Raw genomic sequence first — 15,170 nt, forward strand, 5'->3', positions numbered from 1 at the left:
CAGACTCACTATTTGTTTTCCCCACATGCTCTGGGAGAAGGGAACCATTGTGGGATTTCTTTTGGGGGTGGTGAGGTATTCTTTTGTTTGTGTGTTTTCCAAAGCCAGTGGGCACAGGGCGAGGCAAGCCCGTGCAAGTGTGCAGCAGCAGGGCTGTGAGCTCCCATCAGCCGAGTGGCACATTGCCTGGGGACACTGACGAAATACTTGGGCTTCTGCTTGATTGCACAAAATGCCCCTGAAATTGCCAGGTCAGGAGGAAAGGTGCAGTGCAGGAGGATGCACAGATAGCAAAACCCTAAAAGACCAGCCAAAATCCCTGACCCCTTCTGTTCCTATAGCGGTGCCCGTGAGCCAGGAAATTCACCCCACACCCTTCAAAAACCACAGATACTGAAGGTTTATCAGCTCTCCCTTCACAAGCATTGACAGAATCACCCCCAACCTGTGTCTTCCAAGCACTTTTAAGACTCTTACCGTGTGAAAACATTTGGTAGGTTTTGCTGCTGTTGAATGATTGTTTTTTTCCTCTTCTTATACAATGATGTGGTTTATCTTATTTGCTCAATGGGATCACTGCCTTTTCAATGAAGAGCCTATTTTAAATATCAACACAGGTTGGTATTTTAAGAGTTATTTAAAATGTCACCAGTCACAGAATGTTTAATTATTGCAAACATCTTTCAAAAAATTCCACCGTGGGTTTCTTGCGCCAAGTGATTTATTTCGGATATAATTTCTGTTTAATTAATAGGGGATTTAGCTCTGACCTGGAGGGTGTGAGAACCAGCAGAGGAGCTGGAGTTGAGTCAAGTTAACATTAAACCTGCTTGTGCCTGTTGGAGGCTGAGAAGGAAAAAAAAACAACAAATCAGGCTGGCACTTATTCAGGTGCTGCTGCTACCCAGCAATACTCTCATGTTGATTGCAATGGAAAAATTGTAAAGGCAAACAGAACTTGGGGGGGAAAGAATTAATCACCAGAGTATGAACACTGTGCTTTGTTATTTATTTTAACTATGTATATAATTTGCTATAGAGTATAATTACCCCTAATTTCAGCTGAGATAATATCTGGGCCACTCTTTGTTATCCATATAAGCTCAGAGAGCAGTTTCTCAATCACTCTGGCCTGGAATTCCTTACACCTTGAGAACAATTGGAATCAAGAACTAAAAGTCTATTTTGGGAGGGGCAAAAAAAAAAAAAGCGCACCTACTTAAAAAAATTACAAAATTGGAAAATGCCTAATCTATGCAGCTCAAAACACCAGGTTACATCAGAACCAACTTTAATATCCTGTAAAAATCTCTTAGTATGACGCACATACAGCTGTCTAATATTGCTGCTTAAAATGCCTTCGCGTTAAATAAGATTCTATGCTGTAAAATTTTGCAAGGTGATAAAACAAAAAAAAATGATATAATAAATATAAACCATCTGCATTTTTTAACAAGCCGTTTGGAAATGGATTTAATTTATATTTAGAATTGTTTTGAAGTGTTCTCTTTTTTGAAAATGTCCCAGTTACAGTATATTAGGTTTTCAGTAGAAAGATTAAAAGAGCTGACGCACAAATAAACATGCATGCACACCCAGAGCAATTTCCAGAGCTATGAGAGCATTTGATTCTTCAAGGATACTACAGCTGGCTTTTAGTCACATAAAAAGGGTTAGTGTGTGCAATCGGCAGCTCTGGAAAATGGATTCATGAACACAAAAATGCATTAAAACAACATTAAGATTTTGGCAACAACCACCACAAGCCAGGAAACCGAGCTTCAGGCTGAACTCTCATCCTTAACTCCTTCCCCAGTGCTTGCTGAAAGGGGAATCATCCTGCAGGAGGGGAAAGCCCATCCTGGGGCTTCTGAACATCACAGCAGAGACACCGAGGGGAGCCAGGACCCGGCGTGGTCAGGGCAGAAGAGAGAATGTGGTCAGGGCAGAAGAGAGAATGATGCTTTTTGGTATGACCCAGCTCCCGTGGCATGATCTGCTCTAAGAGACTCACATCTTGTGTCACAGCTCCGTTCAGCCCACTGCGAAGCTTTCCTCTCCACTCTGGGTTATTTCTGCTGCCTTGCACTCCTGCCCCACTGCACAGGACCTCCCCCCAGGGCTGCCTGAGCATTTGTTTCCAGCACACCCCCAAAGCCAGTGATGATCCCTCCAAAACAGGGATGAGCCAGTGCTGTCCAAGGATCTCAACCCTGCAAAGAGCTTTCTATGCCCCTGCACCACTGCCAGCACCCTGGGCTCCCTCCCCTCTCAGCTTGCCATCAACTGCACATTAACCTCCCAAAGCTTAGACACTGGTATTTGCCTTTTTGAACTCACTGCAGTTCAGCAATCCCCAAAACCACAGAGTGTTTTTATTCTGAGGAATCCCACTCCTAGAAGAACTGATGGTTTTGGCTGGGTTTGCCTCCTATTCGTTTCCTCTCTACAAATCCCTTCTTAATATTAAAAATCAGTTTTTTCCTCCCAATATATGGATGGTGGTATAGTACAAAAAAAGAATTTTTTTTTTAAAAGGGTTATTTTCTCTCTGTCCAAGCTGGCAATGTATAAATAGGATGGAGACTGTAACCACTTTACTTCTTTTGCTATTTCTTCTCCCAGCAGAGCAACATCTACATGGAAGTATTACAAAGTATGAGAAAGTTACTTTTCAAAATAAATTAAGCACTGTATTATACTACAGGCATTATCATGCCTACTAATAAATATCTGAACGGTCATTTGTTTAATTTTAAATCATTCACTCTATTAATAAGCAAATGCACTATTGAGCAGTAATCAAATGTAATTCTTCTGCCTGAAAACAGCTTCTGAGGATGTTAAGTTCATCCTCATTAAGAAAAAAAAAAAAGCTTTTATTGGACTTTCTCTTTCTATTTTATCATTTAATTACCTGGTGCTAACATCTGATCAATGGCATCAAAGTTTGAACAAGCCAGGGATTTTTCAAAGACACACCTCTGGACAGAAAACTGCATTCACAAGCCCAGCATTTTGCCTTTTTTGGTGCCTAATTGCCTTCCTGTACCAATTAATGTACAGCTAACAGAGATCTACTCTCTCTGGTGTAGGATACACAATATAAATTCTCTGTGCCCTCTCTTGTGTGCTTCTTCACAGTTTCTCTGTTAGCATCACCACAGCTCACTGTCTGCTTGAGTATTGGAGTTTCTTACTCACTTTGGTTTTTTCTTTCCTTCCCAGAAAGCCTTTACTGCTCATGCAGCCTCAGGAATGTCAGGACTCGGAAGGAAATTTTTTTAATCTAATTATAAGCTTGTATTTATATTTTCACCTTGCAGTTTTCAAGCTGTGAAGGAGAGGAAGAATTCTTTTCAACCTCTGAAATCAGGAAGTTCTGCCAAAAAGATTTACACAACTGGCAACTCACCCCCAACTCATAAGGTGGGGCAGTCATCTCCAAGCAATTCCTCCTAACCTTCCTATGTAATTCTTCTGTTCCCTCCTTTTCTTATTTCTGGGGACCTTGAATTTGTGGGTTTTGTCCTAAAAAAAAAAAAAAAAAAAAAAAAAAAATTAGAAAGAAACAGAGGAACTTCAGATCTCATTTGTATCTACTTCCTTTCTCAGTTTTCACTCATTCAACCAAGGAGAAAGGAAGCTGTATTTCCAGAAGAGAGGAAGGATTTAGAGGTTAAAACACCATCCTTTGGCTGTTTTCTGGATTGCTTGTTTCCAGATAAGAATGCATGCCAAAGAAAGAGTAGCTGCCCAGGGAGCTGGAGCTCTTCAAGCAGAAAAGACACTGGAATGGCAAGATGGCAAGACATTTCCAGCAGGAAGTTAGCCTTACAAATAATCATTTCTCATGTGTCCTCAAGCCACCTATTTTCAGCATCAGAATTCCCCAGAAGCAGTAATCTTACAGCACCAACAGTGTCAGAACAAGAATTTTAGACAAGCAGAAAAACAAGAGAAAGTTAAAGTGATAAAAGTCTGAGAGGAATGTAAAAACTGCTTTGGGGGAGACTGTGTTCCTCTCTGGGTTTCCCAGTTCCTCCTAACAAGGAGTGGAGAAACAAGAAACTCCTATATCAGGAAATAATTTTGCCCTTTTTTCCAGCTCTTCAGATGGACACAGAGTGCATGTTCCAAACAACAAACAAAATCACAGATCTGAAAAAAAAATACAACCACCACCATCAGGGCATGAAGAAGGTTTACGGGTGTGTAACAACAGTGGAAATCACTGAACAGCTGAACAGCACAACCTAAACCTATTCTCAGTAATGGACCAAGAAAAGGCACAATGCTGTTTTCAAAGCAGGAATTTAAACTTTGTCATTAAAAAAAAAAAAAAAAAATGTAACTGCAGTCCACTGCAAAAACAAAATGGGGAAAGAAGGAAAGAATGCTTGTTATTTGCCTCTGCATTCTTAATTTACAGGGCATTGCATTGTAGAGCATCCTAAAGTCCATTGATGGACTGTTGCACAGGCCAGAGCCAAAAAAAAAAGGCATTTCAATGCTTCCTTCTTTCTTGGCCAGGACCAGCACACAAAAGGAGGATGCTCTTCCCACCCTGGGCTCAGCTCCAATAATGTATTATTCCTCTTTCCTCTTGTTCCACCCCTTTCTCCTCCTCTACATCTTCTACTGGTGTTTTTCTCCTTCATGCTGCAGCAGAGGCAGTGGATGTTGATGAGGTGATAGCTGGGGCAATTCTAGCAAAGCAGCTTTTCAGATAATTTCTCATGACCTTGACATTTAAACAGTTCCTTTTAACACAGAATACAGATCTACTTGCCCATATTTCAGCATGCAGTAGTCACTGGAAGTCACTGTAGCATTTAGTAGTCACTGGGAAAGTCTGAGAGGCAGGAATATTTGACAGGAGCCCTGATTTCACTCTCTCTCTCCCCTTCTCTCAAGAAAAGTTGCTTGCAATCATTATCTTTGCTCTAAGAGTGCACATGTCTTATGGGCAGCCAAGACTGCAGCGGGAAAACAAAAGGTAAATTTCAGTAAAAGCATTATTACAAAATCTAGTCAAGCATTGTAAATAGAACTGCCATATTATTATTGAGAAAAGGTGTAGTGCCCATGCAAACTACATATTTGATTAGGATCTGAACTCTTTGCTGAACCATGAATCTGAAATAATTTAGGTGATACATATAAATTTAATTTCTTTGTTCAACATTCCACATCTGAAATTATGCACTGCAAATGTGCAGCTCTCACTCAAGTCTGCAAAATGAGTCTTCTTATAACTCGCCTATACTGTGTGGAAATAATCTGAAATAATCTTAAAGGAAAAGGAATAAACCTATTTTAAAAACAGCTGAGTCCTTTAGATTGTATACCATAACCAATTTATGGAGATAAATGGAATTCAATATTAAAGAAATACTGGGTTTTTCCCCTCCTGTGGAAAATTTAAATGCAGGAACAAAAGGTAAAAAAAAAAAAAAAAAAGAAAAGAAAAAAAAAAATAGAGAAAGAAAAAGAAGGAAAGAAGTGGTAAGATACCAGAAACACTTCGCTATTTTTTCTATACCAGTGCCTGCTAGAGGCACTGCACCTTGTTTTTCCTGGCCCAAGCTAAAGGCAAGCTGATTGTGGAAATGACTCATTCCATCTCTATAATGGAGATACACCAGCTATTGGACATCTTTATTTCTCATTCATTAAATGAATCCAGTGTCTACTGCTGTGATAGCCATCAACAGACACAGACAAGGAAATAAAAAAAAAAGGGGGGGAAAGAGCAAGAAGGAGAATACAAATGAATATTATAGACTACTGTATGGGCCCTATTACTAAAAATGAATACAAAATACTCTAAAAAAATACATTAAGCCACTATTGGCTTACAATGAGGTCAATATTGTGATTCATTTAACTCAGGGGACAATAAATCTTGATATTGACTGAAAACATAAGTCAATATGCGTACTGTTGTGTGCATTCCATTGTAAAAACGAGGGGGGTAAGTGCAATGGAGAGCACTTTCAGAAGAAAATGGGTTTTGCCAGAAGATTTTGTCTGGTTTTTAAATTCACCGCTGAAGAGCACCACAGTGACCTTTAAATGGCTGATTTGGTTACATTTAGGGATAACTTCAATGAGGAGAAGTTAAAATAACCAAACCTTCCATACTAATATGGAAGAAAGGTGTCAGAGGATCTGCCTAGATTCCTTCAGCTTTAAGTTGTGTTGAGCTGTAAGATTCCCCTTCTCTAATGATCTGGAAAAAAGAATTATTTAAAAACACAAAACAAAAAAAGAGCAAAACACCCCATGCAAGAAGAAAACCCTCACATTTTTAAAAGCATCAGTTAAAAGCAGAGGTTGTATGCCTAATATCCAAGATCCCAGGGCAGCTCAGTTCCTACTCTGAACTCTCCCAACGCAGCCTGGCACTGACACAAGACCAGGCAGAAAAACCAAGAAGGCCTCACAGTGCTCAGAGTTCTGGAAAGCTGCAACAAAAAGCCCCATTTTTGCAGAAATATTTTGATGTCAGCAGACTGGCTGGACCCAACACGTTGTTCTGCTGGAAAACTCCCACCTACAGCTGAACTATAGACATTGGGCTCACCTGCCTGTGCTGCCTGAGCACAGGTACATTTCTCCCTCGCTGCAAGGTCTTCCAAAACACCTTTTAAAGACCAGCTTTAAGGCCAAGTGCCACAGGGAACCCCCAAGCAGCTCCAGCTGATCCCATTAGCACCTGACCTCCTGCATTTATGTACAGCCCAACCTACTCTACAAACACTGAGCCTGCACAGCGGGCACTTCCTAAAAGTCAAAGAAACAGCACTACATTGCTTTTAAAAGCATCCTGTTTAACTGAAAAAGTTGTGCTACTATCAGTGGAATGCTTCAATAGTAAAATTAAGTTTTCCACGATCTCCAGGAACAGCCTGTGCTGTCCCAGGCAATCATCTGGCCCCAAGTTACTGACCTCTGGAGTCAATCAAGGTGAAAAGCAAAACTTACTGCTTTCAGCATGTGACCAGCTTCAGCATGACAGCAACCAAGGAGGAATCCCTTCCTGACCTTATATCCAAAGATGCTGAACCCTCACCATCACTGCCCAATTCCCCAGGAAAAGGGATGGGCAGCAGATGCACATGAGAAAAAGATCCCACCCAGCAGTAATGCTGCAAAAGGAAAATCACAGGACCAGAACAGAGGTACACAGGAATCCAGCTCTCGTGCAAGCCAGGATGACACACCCCTATATGGGTGCATGTACACATAAATACACACACATTTCTGTGACAGCACTTCAGCACACAGGGAGAAGAAACGTGAGCAGGGAAACCTGTAGTAGCGAGTGTCTTTGGCATAAAAATAGCATGGCAACATGCTACAAAACAGTGCAAAAAGGCAGAAGACCACTTCTCACAGGACAAGCTTGGTGTCACAGAGCCAGAATGTCACCCACACTGTTCCACAAGGCAGCAGTGCCCTCTTCAACCTGCTTCCATCCACGCTGGCTCCGGGACAGCGATCAATGCTGAGCTGTAACCACTGAGAGCACTCCTGCCTTAATGCACCCCAGAGAGAAGCCAGGAAGCTCCATGCCACTGGCATGCACAAAATTCAGAGATTACAGAAGCAGGCACCCTGCACAAGTGAAAAATGCAGCCTGCAGCTCTTTAGGAAAGTGTATGTCTTGGCACTGAGGCATCTAACACCATCATCTCACTTAAACATCTAGGAAAGAGTGGCAGACACTAAAATTACTGCTCATTACTCCCACCACTCCTATCTGGGTATGGGTTTAGTAATATCTGTCTCTCTCCTAGTCCAACATATTGTTCCAGCCAGGACAGGCTTAATATTTGCAGTAACCTGGAGAGGGTAGGCCAGGTATGGCCAGGACCCAGAGTCTCTTCCAAGGAGAAGGGGTCTCTTCCAGTTGGCATAGCATGGAGAGGGAGCAGTTGGGTGTTATATCTGTTGTCAGAGGATTTCCTTGAGAATTGCTCACCTCTTTCTTGTACCCTCTGTCCTTATTACTGTTGCTGTTTATTTTCCAATCTCATTGCTGTTTCCAATAAATCTCAATATGTGAGCTTCACCTTTTGTGCCTCCAAATCTCCTTTCCATCCCACTCCAGAAGGAAGTAAAGTAGGAGGCAGCAAGATGCTCATGGTTTGGAGATTCTCAGTGGGAGCACTAAACTGGGGAGTACCATTCCTAGACCATGACCTGCATGCTTAAAGGAAAGCAAAAGAGTGCTTAGGCAATGGCCTCATAAGATTTCTTGCTTTATGTGACATCCTCCTTAATATGCAGCACTGATTTGCCTGTCCCTATGGTGCTCCTGACAAAGACAGCTCACAAGGATCAGGCCAGCAGCACAGACAGAGGGAAGGACATCTCACAGATTTTAATGGACATGTCAGCACTCTGTTGTCCTGCCAACCTTGTTGAATAAGCCTTCTCTCAGCAGAGAGCACATCCTTGCTGGGAAGGAGTAGTCAGAGCCTTGACCAAGGCCAATTTCAGACCTCAAGTCTGGCTGTAAGCACTGCTGGACTCCAGCAAGCCTCGATGCAGGTCTTGGTCACGTTACTGCATGTCAGCAGTTTACAGACGTGGAGGAGGGATGGGGCTCATGGCTGGGATCCTGGCTCAGCTACAGCCCAGCCAAAGGGCAGCAGTGGGATAGGGAGGCTGTAGATACTCACTTCCAGCTAAAAAGGGACACTTTGCAAACATCGTGCAAACTTTGCTGGTTTGAGCTGGCAGTAGGTCAGAGAAAGCTGGCCTCTCCCCTTCACCTAAGAAAAACAACAAACAAAAAAACAACCCCAAAGACCCTTAAATTTGAACAAAGGCATAACATGCCACTGCTTTACATTTTAAAAATACTAGAATTTGTTCCCATGGAAATCTTCAGGATCCTTTATTCTTTCCCCTGAGTAAGAAGAAATCTGTCTTCTATTTTTAAAAGGCACTAATTCTTTTGGACCCAAAGCCACAGAGAGAAACTGCTCAGTGTGTTCAGATTTTCTCTCCCCCAGCCCAGCCTGTCCCCACAGTGAGTGCTGAGGCAGAGCCCCAGTCCCTGCAGCCAGGCTCTCAGCTAGCTTGGGAGTCACTCCCACTTGGTGCTGAGGCAGTTTAATTATGAGAACACTTCCTACAGCCCAGCTGCAAATCCTCATGTGCACCCACCACTGCTTCCATGCAGCAGGGGGACACAGCAAACCCGGACGACATTGGGAAGCCAAAGGTGAGCTCAGAGCTTGCAGGCAGAGCCCCAGATAGCAACAGATTATTGTAGGGACACACACCTTCCTTCACACCCATGTCCAGGCTGGGACTTTAATTCCTCTCCCACACTGCCCCTATAAGAAACCAGGCACAAAGCAGAGTGCTCACCCCCCAGACTGTGGGAGGTGTGGGACTCTTACATCTACTTCACAGCTCAGACCCAGCTCAGCATAAAACATTCTGTTTTTCTCTCTCTTTTTGCCTTTCCCCTTTTCTGAAAGATTCCTCCAGAGATAGACAACTAGGAAGCATTTTTGCCTCCAAGAAAGAATGAAAATTACAACCCTATCTACATAGCAAAGGATACTTTACCCCTGGGTGCAGAACGAGAAGGCTGAAAGAAATGTAAGCTAACACAAAAATTATGAGCAACTTTGGATGTGGGTAGGTCTCTGGTGTGAGACCAGCATGCAATCCTTTCTTATTTCTTCCTCCTTTCTGTTTCTAAGATGCAGATAGATATTCAGATCATATAGTGGGCAAGACAGATAAATAAATAAAGTTTTCAAGATTGCAGAATATGTAGAGCTCTGTGGCTGGGACTCTAATCACACAGGCAAGGATGAAGAATAAGTCCTGAAGAACTAGTAAGAACAGGAAGATGAAATACATTCAGTACTGTGATAATTAATTAAACTGCTTCAGTTAGGGACACAGGTTGGTGCCATTTCTTGTGCAATGTATTTATAGGCATATCAGTCCAGCAGTGATGGAGAGTGAAACCTTGCCTGAAATACTGCTCCTCAACAGCCAGATAAGCACACTAGAACAGCTCTCAAATGTGTAAGCCAGCTCTTTTCCAGCCCTCAGTTATTCTCTGCCAGCTGTTTAGTCTTCCATAAAGAATACCTACATTTTTCCCGCATTCAAACATTTTATCAAACTGCCATATAAAAGCCAATGGATATTAAAACACAGTAGTACTGTATATTCTTGCTACAGCCCTGAATTCAATTATAATCCCTCAAGACCCCAGGGAAAAGTTACAAGTGGAAACACTGTGTGCTAAAAAAAAAATGAGAAATGATGGCATTCAGCATTTGTAAGTTTATTTCTACTGCCTTTCCTCAGGAAAGCTGGTACAAATAATTTGCAGTCATGATATTGCTTTTGTTTGGAATCCCTCCTTTGCTTTGCTGCTAACTGCAGGTAATCTTTAGTTTAAGTTGTCTTGCTTATGAGGATACCAAAAGATTCTCCTCCCTACATAGATGCTTCCAAAGCATTAGACTCGTGACTAAACAAGGGAGTAGATTCAAAACCCATTGTTTGCTCCCCATACCAGCAACTGCATCAGAAAAACAAATAAACAAAGCCAAAAAAAAAAAAAAAGCTTTTTTACTTCCCCCCCTCCTTTTTTTTTTTTTTTTTTTTTGCACAGATACCTTTAAAGACTTTTACTTTGAGCGAATATGGGACTCGTCACTTGATGATTAATTTGCATGTTGATAGGCAGTCAGTGTAGCAGCTTTCAGATTAGGGACATTCCGCTGCACACTAAAAGGCACAAAGAACAAAAAGTGAATTTCAATCTTGCCCTTCTTTTCCAGTCAGTGCATTCCCAGCCCATGTCTATTGATGAGCAGTTGGAACAATACCAAAATGCAGTGTAAGATCAATCCTGCTGTTTACTTCGCTGAGCTGAAGGAACAAAGGACAGAAGAAAGGACTTAAACCCAGCTATAGTAAAAGAGTGGAGATGAAGGATGAAAAATGTGCCTGATGGGCAGTAGCACAGAGTAAACTCATTTAGAAAATAGGCAGCTCCAGCTGAGATAAAACCAATGATGATTTGTATTTTGTACTGTATCTTCAGGGGATAAAAGCACTTCTATCAGATACCATTGGAGGCAAACTTGAAACACTGCAGTAAAATGCTATGTTCCCTACCAGGGAGAGAATAAAAATTCCCATAATTGCAAAGGAGTGTTAAATATCTGATTGTGCATGCCTTTTTCCTCCCATGGTGAGATAACTCAGCCCGGTCCTCTTTTTAACTTCACAGGACCTGTCTAATAGAATATTCAGCTGGATGTTTTTGTATCAAATGCAGCATGACACCATGTTGTACTTTGATAAATACTGATAATTGTAATTTGGGGGATTATTAGCCTTTAAGACCTTTAAAAAAAAAAAAAAAAAAAGAAGCTATTTTAAATGAGAAGGCACTCAAGTGCCTGAACAGGCAGGAAGATGTGAAGGGAGAGGAAAAAGTTCTTCAAATGCAAATGCCTTAACAAACTGTAACTAATGAGAAGGAGAAAACAAAACACTCCCTTCTATTGCTAAACATAAATTATTCTAAATCAAAAATCTATTTACTTTTACTGAAAAGCAGAATATCTGACACAATGAGCTACCACCATCTCAGGCACGGACAGCACAACACAGAATAATAGAGATGGGAAAAATGAACAGCAGGAGAATTGATGGTATCCTTGTTGATATTGAAGTACAGGGGAATTTTGTTGTTTACTGATCACCATTTACAGGGTTTGTTCACCTCTTTAGCTCGAAAAATTACTTCCCAGAGGCTATTACTTGCTGACAGGGATGTGTTGGCTCCTCACTTACACTGATCAATGTACATTCTTCCAGTAAGGATAAAATTTGAAGTAATTTATTTGATTTTCTATGATGCTTCAGAAGAATCTCTGACTGTCACCAACCAGCAGATAAACAATGCTCCAGTTTGCAGGAGTAAGCACTTGGAGACAATTATAAATTGACCTGCCTAGACACCAGCACACCAGAGTGTGAACACTGTCTCTGCACACAGAGAGCTGGTGTGGGTACATATATACACACATATATATGTGTATTGTTGGGTAGGGAAGGTAACTGTTTAAGGGAACAAGAGGCAGCAATAGCAGAAAGCAAGTAGAAAAATCTGAGAGACTTGCACAAACCTCACATTTGAGAAAAGCCTCCGTGGTACATCCAAATGCAGCTGAGCCAGCATGGCAGGAAGGATAAAAGGGCTAGAGTTGGGTACACACATCTCTACTGCTGACTCAACAGCTCAGATTTTTCTGTGGGTTGATGAAGATCCAAAACATTTTCTCCATTTCAGCTCACTTTCCAACCCCACTGTTTACTCTGAAGTGACCTGACGTGTCTCTTTTGTCCCCAGATACAATAGCTAAGAAACTTGGGCCCTGATTCTGCAACTCTCCTCTTTCACTGTTATTCAGCAGCAGACGTCAAAGCACTGCTGATTAAAAGCCAGCATATTAGAATTAGAAAGGAGGTACACTCTGTCTTGTGTTAACATCACTGCTACCAGTGCTAGAAATTTAAACCCTCTTTCTTACTAAAATATTACACCTGCAGGGGCTCTCCTGCAGTCTAACAGCCTGGCAAAAATTAGTCCAGCTGGGCAATAACACATCCACCTTGCCCTGGTGAGAGAGAATAGCACTGTGTATGGACCAGTTCCCAGAAGAAGGAAGGGGTTTGGGTCTATTTATGGCAACTTTCTCTGAATTTAGAAGTATTTCTGTTTAGTTCTGAGTGCAGCCTCTCTCCCCTTACATAACAAACAGCAGAATCAGATAAACTGCTGTTAATTTTAACTCTCTCTTCAGAACGTTCATACAAGCACACCCACCCATGTTTGGAAAGAATCCTCTATATTTATCCATAAGCATAAATATTTGGTACACTGATGGATCTTAAATTTTTAACTATGTTCTTCCAAGCTTGAGAGTTCATGTTTCTTCAGAGACAACACAAGCCAGTTTATAACCCTCTAGAAACTCACAGACTCTGATAAAGGTTCACAGCTGAAATAACCCTTACTACAGGGGTGAAAATACAACACCATCAGTATAAAATAAGGCAGCATTATTCTAAGTAATCCTGTGTCCATAAATAGTGCAAGATTAAAGTGCCTATAAATTGCAGAGTCTTATTTACTTCTAGATACAATTACGTTTGCAACAGATAAATGTCCAAAGTCTTTGAAATCTTCAGTCCCAGGTGTGAATTTCTGGATGCAAACATATACTGCATGTATGTGTAATGCACATCACATTCCTGTCAAGAATACAATTCATAAGGAGTCTAGTGAGAAAAAAACCTACCTCCTTCTTCTAGCTTTACCTCCCCCCGCCCCCCATCATTTGCTCTGACAAAAACTCAAGTTGCCTTGAGTTTCTACAGTGCTGCAATTAAAAAAAAAAGAAACAAACAACCCAGTCACATCCTTTTCCCTTCTAATTAAACAGCATCAGCAGGTGATACTCAGGTCTGTAAAGCTGTATATGGCCACACCTCCCCAGCTCTTTTCAAGGGGAGAGGAAGCTCTGTTCACCTTTTGGGAGTGGCCTGCTTGCATCCCCAGCAGGGTGAGCACAGCAGCTCTCAGAAGAACCACAGCTCAGAGCCAACAATGTAAACATAAGCTCAATTTTCACTGGCTGCAAGGTGTTTGAGGTTCCCTGACACATCAGCTGGATTCCTCAGGTCAAGGAAGTTGAGCCTTTCTGGTTTGGAAAGGAATTGTCCTTTTGCAACAGAAGGGCAGGGAAAGAACCCTTGCTACTAAATGAGAGAAGAGCCTTGAAAGGATTGAAGCACATCATGTGAAACATGGGCACACAGACCAGCCAGCACTGATAGGGAACATGCTCAGAACACCAAGGACGAGCCCTCTGCCCCCTACCCAAAGCTCATGCCTAAACAGGCACAACTCATATTTGACCTACACACTGCAGAACAGGACTATAACAAACAAAATACACCAAGAAGCATCATTCAGCCTCCCCAAAGAGTTTTTGAAATCTCAGTGCTATTTAATTCTTTAATTACTAATTACTTATCTCTTAATTACTTGAATCCTACAGGCAAGATTTTTTTATGTAACTGACACATTTTTAGAGATTATCCAAAATTTCACAGACCTTGCCAATTCACAGACATCAAGTTAGTTCTCTGAACTAACCTGAGTGAGAAAAAGAAATAAAAAAACAGACAGCCAACCAGATCTCAGAATTGCTCTAATACCTTTAGAATTTCCTCCTCTTCCTCAGCTCATCTCTTTTTTCAGTTCAGTGCAAACATAAGAATACAAAGATAGAATGTTGACTAACTTATCTTTTTGAGGCTGGGCATGCTGGTATCCTTGGTTTTAAGGGAAGGAGAAGTTGCCAAATCTTTAGAGACTTCATGATCCTAGAGATGGGCTGGTGGCAAGAAATAGGCACAAAATCCAGGCTAGGTGGCTTACCTTGACAGCCAAATCATCAGTTCTATCACTGAATTTAAGTACAGTAAGGGGCATTTACAAGAGGAAACACTCCAGCAGCCTGTGCATAGATCTTGGTGATGCCAACAACAGTGTTGGACACAACCAGTTCTTCATCTTTCCAAGCAGCCAGTGGGCACAAAGTTAATGCCCAGATATCAGGGGAGATGCTCCATGAAATCTTACCTTTCCTGCCCAGTTCTAACATAGATTTTTCTGAGCCTTCCTTTACATTTCAGCTGGCTTGGACCAAAGCTTGTTTATTCCTAAAGATTTCCATTCACATGATTCTATCACTGCCTCCCTCCAAAGAGCTCAAGTCTTGGAGCAGGCACAGCTGGCTTATCCAGAGCATCCTGTCCTGAAGCATTTTGCTGTCAAAGCAGTGGGCAACAAATTTTTTGTTTCAGTGACCTCTGTTCTTCAAGCCAGAGCAGTAGACAGACGTACCCTAAACAGTCATTAAATTGTTTTAAAAGGAAACAAAATACCCAGTGCAAAGACATTGAAATGAAGAAGCAGGAGGACTAAGAGTCTCTCTAAGTTTCTGTAATTTGCATCTAAAAAAAATAAATAAATAAAATAAAAGAGATTCACAACTTGAGCTTGGAGAAGAAACCAACTCCACAGCTCTGTGAGG

The 15,170-nt window shown here is 41.5% G+C and overlaps 1 long non-coding RNA gene across 2 annotated transcripts in view; it reads right to left on the minus strand.

Moving 5' to 3' along the window:
* LOC110484889 (uncharacterized) overlaps positions 1–15,170 on the minus strand; it is a 194,420-nt gene that overhangs the window by 71,419 nt on the left and 107,831 nt on the right. For both annotated transcript variants that reach the window (XR_014954055.1, XR_014954056.1), the window contains 3 exons: positions 4,793–4,979; positions 3,416–3,531; positions 478–596 (listed from right to left, as the gene is read on the minus strand). This is a non-coding gene — a long non-coding RNA (uncharacterized LOC110484889). The remainder of the gene's footprint in view (positions 1–477; positions 597–3,415; positions 3,532–4,792; positions 4,980–15,170) is intronic.

This window comes from Lonchura striata, chromosome 3, assembly GCF_050655825.1.
Source record: "Lonchura striata isolate lonStrDom1 chromosome 3, ASM5065582v1, whole genome shotgun sequence".
NCBI lineage: Eukaryota > Metazoa > Chordata > Aves > Passeriformes > Estrildidae > Lonchura > Lonchura striata.